At 46.5% G+C, this 6,000-nt stretch overlaps 1 protein-coding gene across 2 annotated transcripts in view; it reads right to left on the reverse strand.

Annotated features, from left to right (window-relative positions):
* Window positions 1-6,000, reverse strand: part of Mrvi1 (murine retrovirus integration site 1 homolog) — a 108,385-nt gene that overhangs the window by 96,737 nt on the left and 5,648 nt on the right. The gene's annotated exons all lie outside the window — the stretch shown is intronic.

Here is a 6,000-nt window from a genome sequence, read left to right on the forward strand (position 1 = left end):
AAGAGGAGTTCAAGGCCAGCTTTGGCCACATAAGGAGTCTGAGGCCAGCCTGAGCTCCATGAGACTCTTAATAAAAATGATAATGATGATGATGATGGTAATAATAACAGTAATGATGACAATAATGAAATAATTATTTTAACTATGTGGTCCCTTGGAGAAGTGCTGTGGGTGGTTTTGTCTCTTGATTCCTAAGAATGAAGGTTCAAGAGTGAAATCACATTCCTACAGGGGCTGAGCTTCTCTATTCTGGGAGTTGGGAGGTATCTCTTTGCTTTCTCCATATACAGGTTTATCTGTTCTGGAAACATACAGTATGTGATTTTGTGTCATTTTGAAGCTCATCTGTGTTGTTGCATTTATCAGAACCTCAATTCTTTCTATAGCTGACTAATATTCCATTGTATAACTCTCTCATATTTTGTTTATCCATTTATCAGTTATAGACATGTGGGTTATTTCTGCCTTTTAGCTATTGGAAATTGTACTGTTATAAATATTAATATATAATATTCCTCTTTTGTTGGAACATCTATTTTCAGATGTTTTATGTAAATGCCTAAAAGTGGAACTTCCAAGTCATGTGACTTAATCTCATCGCCTCTTGTCCTCACCAGCACACGTAGTCTCTGTTTAGATGATGTGGAGAGATGAGAGGCCACGGTTCCTTAGTGGGATTTCATCACGCTCTCCCTGTCCTTAGGGCTGATTTAACCTCTTTCTTTGTTTGGAACCTTTCCATTGCTCAAGCAATTTCCTGTCTAGTGCTGAGTACATGCAGACAATGACTGCCAGGCAGATACTGCTAAATCTGTTCTCTAGGTGCAGAAGGGACTTAGCGAGACCACATGGCCATGAAGGCCCAGCCAAGACTAACACTCCAACCCAGCCCTTTCCACGCCACCATAGGGCCCTCTGGTCATCTGTCTCTCTGTCGAAGGCCATTTTGAAATAGTGGCCTTTCTGAAGTCATTTCTGAAATGAGATCACCATTGTTTAGATACAGCCCCTGCTGGGTGATGGGGTCAGGCCTGGGCAGGCTCCTGTGAACACAGCTATGAAACTAACTTTTTTTTTTTTAATCTTATTTTGTAGTACTGAAGATGGAATCAGGAACCCTGGACATGCTAGGCAAGTGCTCTGACACCAAACTGTATTCCTGGCACATTTTCAACATTTTAATTTTAAGCCCACTAAGTTGCCCAAGCTGGCCCTGGATTCACAATTCTCAGCCTCTCCAATAGCTAAGGTCACATGTTTACACCACTAGGGCATCTCGTTTCTAATCTGCCTTTCTCCTGAGGCAGATTCTGCCCATCCCCTGGAGAAGAATGTGCACCTTTCCTGGGTATTCCACTACTGTCTAGAGTCCTAACTGTGTGGTGTCGTCTCATCTTTCCACCAAGACGGCCCTAATGTAGCCCACAGCTCAGCCAAAGTGCCCTGGATTGCCTCCTTGGCCTTTTGCTGGCCACAGGAGTGCCCCCTCCCTTCTCAAGGAGAAATCAGTTCTTGGACTAAGGAATCCTAGTGACCTTCAAATCGAAGTGATAGTGCCATGCTGGCCTGTGTACTGGAGGCTTCCAGCCCTAGTGTTTCACATCTGCATGGGAATGGGAGATAACAAAAAATAAGACTGGCAAGAAATGGCAGGACACAATGCCAACCTTCCCTGTTCACAGGAGGCTTGCCACAGACCTGGAGACATCCATGCTTCCAATGAGAAGATGCCATTTCAAACAAGGAAGCTGGTACCATGATGCTTCCAGAGTCCCAGGTGATGAGAGTCTATGGGGAACCACAACCCCCTGGAGCCCATTTTCCCTATTCACACCCACCATCTGCCTTTGCTGGTGGTTCTGGAGATCCAACTTAGATCCTCATGTTCACAAAGCAAGCACTTTACTGACTAAGCCATCTCCTGAGAGCCTATTCTGGACTTGCTAAGGTTTGAGAGAAACTGTGTGTTTCCTGGGATCCAGCTACTCTCAGTGTGCCAAAGGACAGATTTATAGACTGTGGCCAGGGCCTGGTGAAGGTTCAGAGTATGAAGTTGTGCATGAGTGGCAGCCCTCAGAATTCTGTAGCTGTCCCTCAATTCCAGGTGATGCTGGCACTACAGTCTCCAGATGTATTCAAGGTAACCAGGCAACATGGACAGCACTAACTTCTCTATCAGATACAGAGGGACCAGGGCCAGGAACCCACAAAAGTGCTTGGCTTCCAAAATCATAAGGAAAAAATAGACTTTTAGGTCAAAGAATGTTTCAGTAGATAAGTTTATCTTCCCACCAGCCTAGAAAATAACACTTTAAGTTTGGGTTTATTACTTAGTCTCTTTAGCCAAGGATGACCTTAGCCTCCTGAACCTCTTCCTCCACCTCTTGAGTGCTGGGATTCCAGATGTGGGCCATCACTCCCCGTTTTATGGGATGGAACACAGGGCTCTGTGCATGCTAAGCAAATATTCAACCAACTGAGTCGCATTCCTAGCCTGTAAATATTTTCCTGAAGGAAGAAGAGACCTATGAAGACAAAAGTTCCTGGGGTCTACAAGATGCTCATGAGGGCCTGGGGACAGGGCAGGTGGCAATGAGCTTGGTTATGGCTAGAACTGAACTCTGGAGAACACCTGAAAGGCCACACACATCCAGGTTCTATAGTCATTGGGAGGCTATGGGAAAAGCATCAAAGCCAGTGCTAGGTGGGTGAGTGATGACTGCAAGGCTCCTGGGTCTTTCTGAGTTCAACAATTCTCCTCCCTTTTGGGAACTTTGAAGGTGTGCCCAAGGTCTGCTAGACGCCTCCCAATTCTGACATCTACAAGGTCCATCCCTTCCCAGGAACTGAACTCCAGGACCTATGAGTACTCTCCTCCTCCCAAAGCCAGAGAACCTGGAACAACTGAACCCATAGCACGAGGAAAGGAACCAGGCTATCACAGCTCTGCTAAGGATGAAAATAAGACCATCGGCTCTGATCTGAGAGGTGAATGTCTAAACCGAAGCATGAATCAAGCGCCTTGTTAACAAAAAGATGGGAAACAGGCATTCCTCCAACAGTAAATGTTTCCTTAAGCACAGACTGATGCCAGCCCAGCTGTCCCCAGGGGCACTGCAGAGCCTTTCAGAGAGTGAGCCATAACAGCTGGCTCTTAAACACACCTGCAAGGCCCCTCCTTGTCACCCACACAGTATCTGTCACAATTATTGCCCTGGGGTGGCCTGAATCATACAACTGTCGGGTAGATCCTTGCAGAATAAACAGTTTATGGTGAGGAATCCAGCCCCTGGAAAAAACAAGAGTTTGCCCACAGGCACAGCATGAGCCAGGCTCAGAGGCAGGGATTGCCCCTTGTATGTTAGCTCCCTTTCTTCTCAGGACATGGCACACCAGGAGTGGGTATTGAACAACCTTCACTGTCTTCAAACCTGGGAGGGTCCTCACATCAACTCATGATCTGCCTGCCATGGACCCATGAAAACCCTACCACAATACTACCATTCCTTATACATTTCTGGAAACCCACAATGAGCAGGCTTTTGGTTTTTTGGTTTTTGTTTGTTTTTGTTTTGTTTTGTTTTTTTGAGACAGGGTTTCTCTGTGTAGCCCTGGCTGTCCTGGAACTCACTTTGTAGACCAGGCTGGCCTTGAACTCAGAAATCCACCTGCCTCTGCCTCCCGAGTGCTGGGATTAAAGGCGTGTGTCACCATAGGTTTGAGTGTTTTGTCAGCATGTATGCAGGTACACCATATGTATACAGTGCCCATGGAGACCAGAAGAGTGTTGGATTCCCTGGAACTGGAGTTACAAATGGTTGTGAGTTGACATTAGAGTACTGGGGTGGGGGTGGGGAACCCATGCTTTTTCCAAGAGCAACAAATGCTCTTAACCCCTGAGCCTTCTCTCCAGCCCCCTGGGCTAAACTTTTCAACATCTTACTAACTCAACCTATACTTCTCTCCTGGGCTGATCAACTCCCAAATGTGAATTCCACCTCCCCTTGCTCTTGTTATTTATTGCTCTTGCTTTCTCCCACTCTGACAGGGTCTTTCTTTGGAGTTGGTTTGGAAATCACTCTGTAGCCCAGGCTGGCCTCAAACTCATAGAGATCTGCCTGCTGCTGCCTCCCACCTGCTGGGATTAGAATTTCTGCCCCTCAATGTGCTGTGTGCACTTGCCAACCAAGGGCAGTTCGGCATTGGCGCTGATACTTTCCACCTGTGTGATCCTGGCTCGATTTTCTTTAAAAGGAGGGAGAAAGCACAATTACCTACCTCACAGAGAGCAGAAATATGAAATAATATAGATAATGCATGAGACACAGTATTTAGCTGACACTCAGTAAATGCTGGTATTATAGTAATGATAATAACAAGCATGTTGTTGTTTGTTGTTGTTATCAACACACACACACACACACACACACACACACCCCATATCACTATAGACTTCAGCAAATGGATTCTTCCTCTCTGAACTCTGAAAAGGTGCTTTGTGTGCATAAGTGACTTTGGTGCCTTCCAAACTGTAGAATGCTGATCTAGGGACAATGTGCCAAGCAACTCTGGGTCTAAGATATGAAACCCTTGAAACCCAACACCTCCCATACCTGTTTTCCTCTGCTGGACCAACAGAACTAAGAAAGAATCTGCTCCCAAGTCCCGGAAAGTCCTAGACAGCCAAGCCTGTGTTGCTTATGTTGGCCATGCAGGGCCACGAGCGAGGAAGAAACCTGTGTTGTATATGTTGGCCATACAGGGCCACGAGTGAGGAAGAAACCTGTGTTGTATATGTTGGCCATACAGGGCCACGAGCAAGGAAGAAACCTGCGTTGTATATGTTGGCCATGCAGGGCCACAAGCGAGGAAGAAACCTGTGTTGCTTATGTTGGCCATACAGGACCAAGAGCGAGGAAAAAAGGCTGCTGTCCAGTGGGTAAGGGCAAAAGTCCCACATGTGATGAATACCATTCTCTGCGCATGCAATGGGGCAGAAAGGCCACCCCACATTAGAAAGGCCACTCCAAGTTAACAAGTCAAAGCTTCTTTTGAAGACGCTGTTGATTTGGGCAGTTTCCCCTTCTTGAGGAAACCCTACATATAAGACCATGTTTCTCTACCTTCCTAATGCTACGACCCTTTAATACTCCTCATGTTGTGGTGATCCCAACCATAAAATTATTTCCATTGCCCTTCATAACTGTAATTTTGCTACTGTTATAAATCACAATGTAAATTATCTGATATGCAAGATATCTGATATGTGAACCCTATGAAAGGGGTGTTCAACCCCCCCCCACACACACACACAAAGGGGTCAGGACCCACAGGTTGAGAACCATTGATAAAACCACAACCACATTCTGTTCCTTGACCTTGACCACTGACTGTCACTGCTGATCTCACGCTGGGCCATTCAAGATCTTCCTTCTGAAAACGTAGAGACCAGGAGTCACCAGGACCTGGGAAGGCTGGGCCTGTGTCCTAGAGCAATGGCTCTTATTGTACAGTTGGCCCACCCATGAAATATGAGACATGCCAGGCCTACAGGTCAGGTGCATGCAAGCAATCCAACCATTTGGGTGATTAGGCAGGAGGATCATGAGTTCAAGTCCAGTCTGGGCAACATAACAAGATCTTGTCTCCAAAATAAGCAAAACAAACAAGCATAGAAACACCTAGGCTATTGGTGAGGCACACCCATGGGTATGTCTCTGAGGACATTTCCAGAGAGATGATCCACTCCAAATATGGGCAGCACCTATGGACTGGGTCCTGGACTGAATACAAGGGAGAAAGGAGAAAGCCAACGGAACACCAGACTCCCCCTTCCTGTGTGTCCTTCCTCATCTGCCCAGGGAGCAAGCAGCTCACCCTGCCTGTCTCAAGCTGCTGCCGTGGCCATGTTTTCCAACATGATAGACTCTATCCTCAAGCTGAGGAGCTGAACTCAAATCCTCGCACTTTTACCTGAGCCCTTTCCTCGGGCCTAACCTC

Source organism: Mus pahari, chromosome 1 (assembly GCF_900095145.1).
Source record: "Mus pahari chromosome 1, PAHARI_EIJ_v1.1, whole genome shotgun sequence".
Classification (NCBI taxonomy): Eukaryota; Metazoa; Chordata; class Mammalia; order Rodentia; family Muridae; genus Mus; species Mus pahari.